Here is a 12490-nt window from a genome sequence, read left to right as displayed (position 1 = left end):
AGTAAGTGCGCACAGGGCCTTAGGGCCCACTTAAAGGTGTGGCTGTTGGGAATTAATCGGATTGTTCTTGGTAGTGTATTCCAGAACATCAGCGCAGCTCATGAGAAATTTTGGAGATGGGAATGGGAGGTTCGAATTATTGAGGATGTCAGTCTTAGGTCATTAGCAGAACGGAGGGCACGGGTAGGGTGATAGAGATGAGGGCGGAGATGTAGGGCGGTGCGGAACTGTGGAGAGCTTTGTGGGTCAGAGTGATAAGTCTATGTTGGATTCTGTAGCGGATAGGCAACCAGTGTAATGACTGGCACAGAGCAGAGGCATCAGTTAAGCGGTTGGAGAGGAAAATAATCCTGGCTGCAGCATTCAGGATAGATTGGAGAGGAGAGAGTTTAGTAATAGGGAGACCAATTAGTAGAGAATTACAGTAATCCAGGTAAGAATAAGTAAGAGCGACAGTAAGAGTTTTTGCAGAGTCAATGGAGTCCATGATGTGAACCCAAGTTGTGCGAGGGTCCTGTGACCAGTGTATGGCCAAGAGAAGGCCTGGTAGAGATAGCAGAGTCTGTAAATACTATTTCCAAAATGTAAATTATCAAGGCTCAAAGGAGGTCCAGACTGAACCTTATCTAATAGCAGAATACACAATAAGGGCAAAACACTTCATCTGGTGGATCTTTTAAAGGGATAGAGACCTATTCCCTATCCATAAGATGAGGAATAACTTGCCAACAGCTAAGTGTCCAACTGCTGGGACCCCAAACGATTCTGAGAACAGGGCTCTGCAAAGCCCTATCTTGAATCAGGCAATGGTGCACATGCTTGATCTGTGCCTTACTCATTGTCTATGGCACGGCCAAGGAAAGCTGAGAACAGAGCTCCACTATTTCCGGCAGTGTCATGGACAATAAATGGAGAACACTTTGAGAGTAACTGTTGCGGGCGGAGGAGGTGACGCTGCGCTCACCCACTGCTCGGGTCCGGCTGCTGCTGCTGCTCGGTCGGTGGCTCGAGCGGTGGGCCGGATCCCGGGGACTCGAGCGGCGCTCCTCGCCCGTGAGTGAAAGGGGGGTGGTTTGGTTTAGGGATATTGTCCGTGACGCTACCCATTGTGGTGATATTGGTGACACCACCGCTGCTCTGGACAGGGATCCCGGGAGCGATGACAGGGAGCAGCCTGGATGTTAGTTCTCCCCTCCGTGGGTAGGGGGTTGGTTATCCCGGGGCCCGGTGATGGGGTAGGGATGGATTGCAGGCGGGTTACGGGGCCTGGTGAGGTGCAGGGTCGCGGGGGCAGCGCTGTGCCGCACGGCACGGTGGTACTCACTCAGCCAAGGATGAGGACACAGTTCTCGGTAAAACACACGGCTGGATGGACGGGTCCCACAGATGGCTGCGGTGTTTCTCCTCCCGGCAGGTTGATGGTGACTGCCTTTCCCTGCACCTGTGTAATGTGACGGTTCCAATGGGTTCCCACCGGTAACCCGCTCCCCAGCTTGAAGGTTGCTGAAGGAGCCCTTTTTGCCCACAGGCTCTGGCCCTGGGAACTTTAGCCTTGGCGGTGACTGTGTTTCCCTCTCTCGGTTGGACGGTTGCCTTCTGTCGGGACTTGGCTGCTGGGAAACCCAGGAGGTTCCCTTCGCTAACGGATTTGGCAAATTCACGGTGACTCCTAGCCTTGCCGGGGTCCGTAAGCCCCTGCCGGATGGTGCTGGCTTCTCTTTGCGTACCGGTCCGGTATCGCTGGGCCACCGACCGTCCACGGTCCTTACGGCTAGCTCCAATAGGCCACTCCTGCAGACGGTCACCACCGTCTGCCAACCTTGCTGATCCGTCCGGGCCACACACCCGGACCAACTTCAGGCTGCTCCTTTACCACTTTCCTTCCTTCCACTTTCCACTCTCAAACTGATCTCTACACTGACTGCTTTTCCCGCCTCCAGGACTGTGTACTCCTCGGTGGGCGGGGCCAACCGCCTGGCCCACCCCCCTGGTGTGAACATCAGCCCCTGGAGGAAGGCAACAAGGGTTTTTGTCTGACTTCGGTGTGCCTGCTGGGAGTGTGGGGTGTGTAGGTGTTGTCCTGTGACGTCCTGGCTTGTCCAGGGCGCCACATAACCACCACTGCTCTGGTTATGATGAGGCTCTGCAGTGCTGTCTTCTCCTTGGTTCCAGAGCTCAGTTCTCAGGATCACCAGGGGTCCCAGCAGTCATGTGATATCCTGTGGCTAGGTGTTAAATTGACATTTTGGGAATAGCCCTTTAAATCGATTTCATCGATCAGGATAAATTTTGGGTCAGGATAGTTTGTTAAGGTAGAATTCTAAACAGATCTGTCATGGATCCTAAAAGCAGAAAGTTTGATGTCAGCGTGAACAGCGTTGTCCTCTATTACACATAGCACAAAAGACGGGAGAGACATTACTGTATAATACAAAGGAAGCTGCGTTCATTATGCTAACCCCAAGGTTATGCAGAGCTGTATGCCAACCTCATTCTCGTAGCCCTCCCCACTGGGGCTGTACAACCTTGTATTCCCGTGGTACCCACTTCTGCTTCACATTCTGTTGCTGTGGAAACTACTGGTAGGATGGTGAGAGACAAGGACGCATTCACACGCCAACTCTGCTTTATTACAAAAGAGCTGTGGGATTAGCGGAGGCTGGGAACTGAAAAATGCAGATTTTATACCTCAGTCTAGGCAGGACCATGGGATAAAACAACTGCCTCCATCCTGCACTGTCAGAGGGGCCACAGTGCCACAGAGGGCAGTCCGAGCCCATACCATCCGATGGCACAATGAAACGTTTTATCAAATAAGAGCATTAGAGCAAGCAGCATTATTCTCATGACTTTTCTGATTCTGCTGCACTGTTTGTTTTTTGTCTTTCACACAGTCATGAAATACTATCACATTTCGGACAATTAGCTAGAACATTCAAACTTACATTCGGGCAAACCGGAAGGATCTAACTCTTGCATGTGCCTACAGCCCATCTAAACAACCTGTTGATTGTAGGCAGGTGTTAAAAGGTTCTTACCCAAAATAGTAAGGCCATTTTCTGCCACGTTTGTTTATATTGAGTTTTCTTTATGCAGAAAATCCGCTTTATTTAAAGGTATGTGCACACTATCAGGACAAGCTGCGTCTTCTCCTGCTGGGCCGTGAGTGCTCTCCGCAGGAGAACGCAGCTACCCATACCCACAATTAGGGTTTGGGCCACTGCGGACTTTGTCTGTGTTCTCCCTGCTGAGAACACTCAGGTCTCTGTAGAATACATTGATATGCTGCAGCTCGGAAAGCTGCGCCACATGTCAGTATGCGCTGTGGAGAAAAGCAACACAGTGGGCATGGGATTTCTTTAAATCTGTACAACGCAGAGTTTTGGAGACAGCGAAAACGTGTTGCTATTACTGATCATGGGCACATACCCTAAGAGTTCAAGCAAAGTGGATGAGATTTCATGAAAACCCATCAAACTCATTTAAGCACACTTTTGTTTTGTTTTTCCAGCGTTGGAGTGGTGCTTTCAATCTAGGGTCCCAGCCCTTACCCTTATCCTCACCCTTCGGCATTTTCACCTTTTTTTTGGTGTGGCTTGCAACCACTCGTGATGGCATAAAACATCATACTTGGTAAGGGCAGGGGATTTAGATTGGAAGCACCACTTCCAGTATTGCAATTAAAAAACCTGATGGGGTAATGATTTAAATGCAAGCCCCCCTGCACCCTGTCCAAGACGCACCTTCCAGTGACTTCAACCGCTATCATCACCACCATGTCATTTTCCAGCGATTTGTGACCTGCCAGCACGCTCCAGCGTTTTATGGAGCATGCCAGAACTCACAACTCAATGTATCTCTATGGGAGCCTGGTTCTGGCTCTCATAGAGTTGCATTGAGAGCTTGTGATGTAACTTCAAATTTCCGGCCAGTCAGAAGTTACTATTACGAGATGGCGCCTCAGGACCAGAATCGCATTGGTAAATAGTAGATCTCATAAGGTGAGTAAATGTGTTATGCTCACAAGTCAAGCTAAGGATTAGCGGACCCTATGGGCCAGAGCCCACAGAAAACCCAGAGGGACCTGACTACAGAACCACACCTGGTTTTCCCCAGAGCCACTAATGGTGAGGGTGTTGCGCTGCAGGTGTGAAGCCAGGTGCCATTCAGGAAGACTGATGCTGCAATGGCAGGCCCCAGGGGTACGGACACAGATAGTCTCTGAATACAGGAACAATACAAGCCGGTGTCATGGATGCGGTAGGAGCTGCTGATGAGGATACTTGCAGTAGTGGGTACTGTGGTAAGCGTCCAGCATGGATACTTGCAGCAGCAGATATCGTGGTAGTGGGCCAGCATGGATGGTTGCAGCAGACTGGGAATGCACTGAACCACAGATACAGCAGCAACACAATGGGACCTGCGAATTAGAAACTCATTGCCAAAGGCACCTCCCTAAAGGTGATGGGAAGGTGCCTTAAATACCTTAAGCCTCAAAGCTTATTTATCTTCCAGGTAAGAGCGCACATGACAGGGTGCCCAGGTTTAAAGCACCACTCTAGTGCTGAAAAAAACCATAGCTGGAGTGGTGCTTTAACAGAGTGAAGTGCATGCTTCACATCCACTCCATTCATTGTCTATGAGATAGAAATAGCCAAGCAATGTGCTCGGCTTTCTCCATCAGTTCTAGAGACAATGAATGGAGATTTAGCATTCACAACTCCACTCTATCATGACAAAGCTCTTCATAGAAAGGATAATTCACCTTGGAAAAAAACATTTAAGTTGAGGAATAACTGAGGAACGACTTCATGCAGAGCTATAATAAAAAATGCTCCAGAATTGATATTTTATAAAAAAAAAGAAAATGTAACAAGACAGACTCAGAAGAACTGAAAGATCCTTAAATGTATAGTTGTATTAGCCCAGGTGCCCCGATCCACTGGTAGTCACTCTGTCCCTAGTTCCTGCAGTTTTGCTTGCGTTTCTGGTCAGATATAGGACAGTGGCATGTGAGAAGCAGTGTATGAAGGTTGGCCATCTTACTGCTGAATTTAATGTTAATGATTTTATAGTAGAACTGATGATCTCGTACTTATGAAGAGTTATACCCAATACTGATGATCGCAATGTGAATTAGTAGAACTTAAGAGGAACTTTCCAGCAAAATAAAAAATGTTTTTTTTACCTGCAGCCATAGTGTTAATCTGCAGTTAAATATAATTTTTTAGACGTGCAGGGGTCTAATTGGCAGCATGGCTCTAAAGAGAAAATTGATTTTTTTTTCTCCCTGCAGCCACTCACAGTTATGTGGGGTGGCGATGGGGACTCATAAATAGTACCATATAGCAGCGATAATAAATGAGCAATTGCACAAATTACAAAAGATGACACATGCACAAGACACAAATTTGCACTTATAAAAATATAATCTTAAAACATACATTAATCTCAATATATAATAGATATATGATATAAAATATAAAAAATGATATAGAAAGATAACTCCAAAATAGGGCTAATTAAAGTGCAAGTTTAAATAAAGTGCAAAATTGTAAATAGATGTCAATGATAAAAATAAGTTGCAAATTGATGAACACATATATAGATGTCAATAAAGTGCACAATGATAATAAACAAGAAAATAGCTTACTAGGTATTAATGTATCAAAGGGTGATAAGAGAGTAATAAACAGGCAAAACACAATAGTATATGAGTATCGTATATATGTATATGAACAAGTTTAAAGTAGAAAATGGCAGAGGCAAATCCAGCGGTGTTCCTCAATGACCAGAAGATGTAAGTAAAATCATATAGTCTTTATTGAAAAAATATTAAAAATCCAGCCAGAGTAGCAGTGACAAAATGGGAGATTAGTCAGAGACTAGTTTTGGCATACAAGCCTTCGTCCTGTCAGGACACGCCCCCTCTGTTCCCGCTCTTTGCAGTAATGACGTTTGCTGATTTTGTTAAAGGGGTGGTTCACGCATTTTTTTTATTTTCCCAATGAGTGTCACTTACCATTATATGCATCTTCTCCATTGGCTTGTATTTCCAGTTCTGGCACTGAGCGGCGCTATCCTGCACGCTCAGTGCCTGTCACATGACCCCCTGGAGCTGTGGCCGCCAGTATCCTCTGACGTCCCGGCATTTCCGGGCTCTCAAACTAGACGGGTACGTCAGAGGATGCCGGCGCCACTCACACTGATTGACTAGGCTGTGGGCGGTGACTACCACACGTCACAGCCCAGCATCGAGGGGAGGATCCGGAGGACGCCAGTGTGGAGCGGTGAAGGCAGAGCGCGCCACTTACCATCAGTCAGCTGTGGGAGGTATGGGCTCCAGTGTGAAGTACAGGGGGGTTTCCTCCGCTGAAATCCCCCCTGTCACGCAAGTATGTGATCACACTGTCCACCCACCCGCTGTGCTCAGCTGTCAGGAGAGCGGGCGGTGTCGGCAGTGTGATCATATAATCCTACCAGCAGCACAGGTGACCGGACGCTGCATGGGACTAATCTGCTCCACTCTGTCACCTGCACAACAAATCCCAGAGTGGAGACAGTAAGTGACATGTAGCATCCGGTCACCTGCACAACAAGTCCCAGAGTGGAGACAGTGACATGCTCTGCTCTGACACAGTGTGCTATATGTCACTAACTGTCTCCACTCTGGGACTTGTTGTGCAGGTGACCGGATGATACATGTCACTAACTTGCTCCACTCTGTGACTTCTACTGCATAGTACCAACTGTATACACCATGATTACCATGATTAGGCAATGCAAATGTGACGCCCTGGGCAAGCCAGAGGTCACAGGTCATGAAACCACCACACACCCCACATTCCCTGCAGGAACACCAAGGTCAGAACACAAAACCCTTGTTGCCTTCCTCCAGGGGCTGATGTCCACACCAGGGGGTGGGCCAGGCGGTTGGCTTCGCCCACCGAGGAGTTCACAGTCCTGGAGGCGGGAAAACCAGGCAGATTAGTTGGAGCTGAAGTTGAGGTTAGAGTGAAGTGGTAGAGGAGCTAGAGAGGAGTAAAAGTGGAAGAGAAAGTGACAGCAACAGAGCCTGAAGTTGGTCTGGGTGTGTGCCCCGGGCTGAGACAGCAAGGTTGGCAAACGGTGGTGACCGTCTGCAGGAGAGGCTGATCGGAGGTTGCCGAAAGGACCGTGGACGGGTGGTGGCCCGGCGGTACCGGAGCGGTATACAAAGAGAAGCCAGCACCATTGGCAGGGGCCTTTCGGATCCCGGCAAGGCTAGGAGTCGCCGTGAATTTGCCAAATCTGTCAGTGAAGGGGACCTCCTGGGTTTCCCAACAGCAAAAGTCCAGATTGAAGGCAACCGTCCAACCATATTGGAGAGACACCGCCACCGCCAAGGCACCAGTTTCTCAGGGCCAGCGCCTGCGGGCAAAAGAGGGGCTCCTCCGGCTCATATCCAAGCTGGGGAGCGGGTTACCGGTGGGAATCCATCGCTACCAACAACCGTATTTAGGTGCAGGAAAGAGACAGTCACCGCTAACTTGCAGGGAACATCAACACCGCAGCCGTCCAAGGGAGCCGTCCAACCAGCCGCTTGTTTACCGTGAACTGTGTCATCATCTTTGGGCTGAGTGAGTACCTCCGTGCCGTGCGGCACAGCGCTGCCCCCTGCACCTCAACAGGCCCCATAACCCGCCTGTCAACTATCCTAACTCTCCATCATCGGGCCCCGGGACCACCAACCCCCCTACCCACGGAGGGGAGGGCCAACATCTAGCTGCTCCATACCATCACTCCCGGGATCCCCATACAGAGCAGCGGTGGTGTCCACACAATCACCACAACCGTGGGTGGCGTCACGGACAATAAATCTCCCAAAACCAATCCCCTTTTCACTCACGGGCGAGGAGCGCAGCTCGAGTCCCCGGGATCCGGCCCATCGCTCGAGCCACCGAGCAGCAGAGGCCGCAGCCGCAGCGGCAGCCGGACCCGAGCAGTGGGAGAGCGCGGCGTCCCCTCCTCCGCCCGTGACAACTTGGCATCACGAACAGGATCTTACCGCTCTGCCGTCTGGTAGAGGTGCGCCTTGTTACCGCTGGAGGTGTCCGGCCGCAAAATTGCAGAAGCCGCCATCTTCATCTTTGGTGCGAAAAGTCCCCGCTTGAGCGTCTTCTCGAGTAGTGGAGGCGCGAAGGCCAAAACCCCGCCCAGATAGAGGAGGAGCCGGAAAAAGGCTAAGGGGGACGGAAACAAGATGTCTGCGCCCGACGGAGCTGCTGGGGGAGCGGCGGTCGCAGCCACAGCGGCACCCGTGGATGGGAATGGGCCTGCCCAGGTCCCGGCCGCGCTGGCGGGGGGTGCCGCGGCCCCAGCTCTCGCTCAGGTAATGCCGTTCTCCTTGCCCTATGTGCCCGGAGCTACCTGGCTACCGCAGTACGACGGGAAACCTGATGCGTTACAGGTTTTCCGGAAAAAGCTTAACCCGCTCCTGGAATTGTACCCCCTGACTGATAAGCAACGTGCAGCGGTAGTGCTGGGCCAGCTAACCGGCGCGGCTGAGCAGGAGGCGGAGACCTGGGCCGAGGGGGACCGGTTCTCTGTAGCCACCATCTTTGAGAAACTACAGACTGCCTTTGAGACCCGTACCGAAGCTGAGCTGAGGATGCAGTTTTACCAATGCCGGCAACGGCCTGTAGACAGCATTCGGGACTACGCTTTACGTCTGCAAACCGCCCTCCGCACCCTGAAGCGGGTGGACACCATCAATGAGGCAGACAGTAACAAAATGTTAGTAGAGCAATTTGTGCAGGGGATGAGATCCTCTGAGGACCGCAAACAACTCCGGCTGTGGGCCCTAGAACACCCTGATGTGGACTTTGCTGTGTTAAAAGAACGGGCCATTAAAGCTCTGCAACCCCCAGCTTCGGAAGTCTTGGAACCAGTCCCGTGGCCAGTTGAGACGGCCCCCGTCGTGGTGGCCCCTGCCCTACCAGCCTCTCCAGTACCTACAGCTCCAAGAAGCACAATGAAAGAATTGGCTGCCCAGGTCCGCCGCATGGATGGAGACCTCGCCAAGATTCTTGCCGCACTCCAACCTCTGACCAGATCCCAGCCTCCAGCCAAGATACAGCTCGCCGACAGCCCTGAGGATGTTCCCTGGATGCAGCGGAGAGGTGCTAACAACTCGCGGAACAGATCTCCAACCTGCTACAGGTGCAGCAAGCCTGGCCATTACTTCCGACAGTGCCCGTTAAACGAGCAACCCCTGGGGCCACGGGCCAATCCTCAGGAGTAGAACCCCGTGGCCCCCCAGACTGGCGGGACCGGTATATCGGGGCCCGGCCCATCATCCCCGTGGCTGTGGACAGCATACCGGTGATGGCTCTCTTGGACACTGGATCACAGGTAACCACCATACCATACACATTGTACCAACGGTATTGGGGGACAGACGAGCTGGCTCCCCCAGATACTAGTATAACACTAATTGCTGCTAATGGACTCCCATTGACCCAAGTGGGGTATAAACAAGTGGCCATGACAGTGGGGCAAGCTGAACTGCAACACCAGGGTATGATTGTGATCATGAATGAACCCAGTGATCATAACCCGAAGATAGTGCTGGGAACCAATGTGATGGAGCACTGTATGAGTGATGTGTTGGCCCTACTGCAGCAGCTGGCCGCCACGGCGGTGGGGAGCCATCAGAGAGCTGTGCAGCGTGAGATTCGAACCCTGATGTACCGCCAGCATGTAAACTCAACAGGAGGAGAGGTTGGTGGAGTGAGGGTGATGGATGCCGCCCCGTTGACTGTGCCCCCTAGGAGCGAGATGATGATTTGGTGTAGGGCAGCAGTAGGGCCCCAGGGGCGTGACTACCCTGCCATGATAGAGCCCATGCCCTCTGAACACTGGCCCACAGTAATGGCCGCCCGAGGGGTGGTAGATGTAAAAAAAGGGAGAGTGCCCGTGAGGGTGCTGAACTGTGGGGAGGAAGAAGTCAGGCTTCCCCGGTATGCTACACTTGCCAAGTTGCTCACCCTAGATCCCCACACCATCCATGATGCAGCTCCTCCAGTCTCACTACCCACGGCCAACACTCACCCGCCCCAAGGGGAGTTAGAGGGGTGGCACCAACAGCTACACGTGGGCACTGACGAGACCCCTACACATCACAAAGAAGGGGTATACAGAGTGGTACGGGAGTATGAGCAAGTTTTTAGCAAACATCCCCTAGACTTTGGTCGGATTAAAGGGGTCCAACATCATATCCCTACCGGTGAACACCCCCCTATCAAGGAGAGGTACAGGCACATTCCCCCTGCACACTACCAGTGCTCCAAGGACATGTTGAGGAATATGAGGGAGGCAGGGGTTATCAGGGATAGCTGTAGTCCCTGGGCCGCCCCGTTGGTACTGGTTAAGAAGAAAGACGGCACCATGCGGATGTGCGTGGATTACCGGAAGATTAACCAGATTACACATAAGGATGCCTACCCTATGCCCCGTATTGAGGAGTCCTTGTCCGCGCTGAGAACCGCCAACTACTTCTCTACCCTTGACCTCACCAGTGGGTACTGGCAGCTGGCCGTGGCGCCCGAAGACTGGGAGAAAACTGCCTTTACCACCCCTATGGGACTCTGTGAATTCAACAGTATGCCGTTCGGGCTGTGCAATGCCCCGGGTACCTTCCAACGGCTGATGGAGTGCTGTTTGGGGCACTTGAATTTTGAAACCGTCCTGTTGTATCTGGATGATGTAATTGTGTATTCACAGACATATGAAGCCCATCTGGAACACCTAGCCGAGGTGTTCGCGTCCCTTGCCAAGTACAGGATGAAGTTGAAACCCTCCAAGTGTCATCTGCTGAAACCCAGGGTGCAATATCTGGGGCATGTGGTGGGAGCAGAAGGCGTCGCCCCCGACCCCGAGAAGGTCACTGCCATCCAAGACTGGCCGAGGCCAACCACCGTGAGGGAAGTAAGGCAGTTCCTGGGTCTGGTGGGGTACTACCGTCGCTTCATCAAGGGATACACGAAGATGGCTGCCCCCATGCAAGACCTCCTCATGGGACAGACCAAAGGTGGTAGACCCCTCGGGGCCCCACTGGTGTGGGAGGAGAGGCATGAGGTATCTTTCCGTCAGCTGAAAGCGGCCTTGACCGGGGAAGAGATCCTGGCTTATCCTGATTACAGCCACCCATTCATCCTCTACACCGATGCCAGCAATGTGGGCTTGGGGGCAGTCTTGTCCCATGTCCAGGATGGGGAGGAAAAAGTGATTGCCTATGCTAGCCGAAAACTTCGACCGACTGAAAGGAACCCTGAAAATTACAGCTCTTTCAAGCTAAAGCTCCTGGCGCTGGTGTGGGCTATCACCGAGTGGTTCTGCCATTACTTGGCCGCAGCAAAATTCACCGCTTTCACGGATAACAATCCGTTGACCCATCTGGACATGGCCAAATTGGGTGCGTTGGAACAGCGGTGGGTGGCCAGGCTAGCCAACTACGACTTCACAATTAAATACAGGGCTGGTCGTGCCAACGTTAATGCTGAATGCTGATGCCCTCTCTCGGATGCCCCACTTGTCAGAAGAAGGGTGCGAGGATGACGACCTTGAAGAGATCGAGTTGCCTGCATTTCACCAGCCACCAACTGGGAAGGTACATGTCCACCAACAACGGGTGAGCCTGGATCCACTGCCTAGCCAGGAGTGGCAGGAAGCTCAAAACCAGGCACCCGCTGTCCGCCTAGTCAAGACTCTGGTGGAGCAAGGCGCAGCTGGAATAGACCCTGCCGCCCCAGCTGAAGCCCAACGCCTGTGGAAAGAGCGGACCCGGCTGTATCTACACCAAGGGAAGTTGTACCGCGAGCTGGTTAACCCAAAGACACATGAGAAAATCCGCCAGCTGGTGATTCCCCAAGCTAATGTGTCTACCATTCTACAAGCGTACCATGATGGTGCCGGACACTTTGGATGGAAGAAATTGGAAATGCTGCTGAGGGAGCGGTTCTATTGGAGTGGGATGCGGGAGTCTGTGGAGGCCTGGTGCCGAGAGTGTGGCCCGTGTACGCTGAGAAGGAAGGACGAGGCCAGCCAGAAGGCACCCCTGCACCCGATCGTGACACATCAACCGCTGGAGCTGGTCGCCCTGGACCATGTGAAGCTCACCCCCAGCCGAAGTGGGTACACTTACGCCCTCACCATAGTGGATCATTATTCAAGATTCATAGAGGTTGTCACCGGTCAAGGACCTAACCGGCCGTACCGCCGCTAGAGCGTTCCAAGCTTACTTCTGTCGACCACATGGATACCCTGAGAAGGTACTCACTGACCAAGGCCCAGCCTTCGAAGCAGAGGTGTTCCATGAGTTCTGTCAGCTGTACGGCTGCAAGAAGATCCGGACCACGCCTTACCATGCCCAAACCAACGGTATGTGTGAGAAGATGAACCATTTGGTCCTTGGCCTCCTCAAGACGTTGCCGCTAGAAGAGCGGAACCT

The sequence above is a fragment of the Anomaloglossus baeobatrachus genome, chromosome 1, assembly GCF_048569485.1.
Source record: "Anomaloglossus baeobatrachus isolate aAnoBae1 chromosome 1, aAnoBae1.hap1, whole genome shotgun sequence".
In the NCBI taxonomy this organism is placed as follows: Eukaryota; Metazoa; Chordata; class Amphibia; order Anura; family Aromobatidae; genus Anomaloglossus; species Anomaloglossus baeobatrachus.
Note: the sequence above shows the minus strand (reverse complement) of the source record.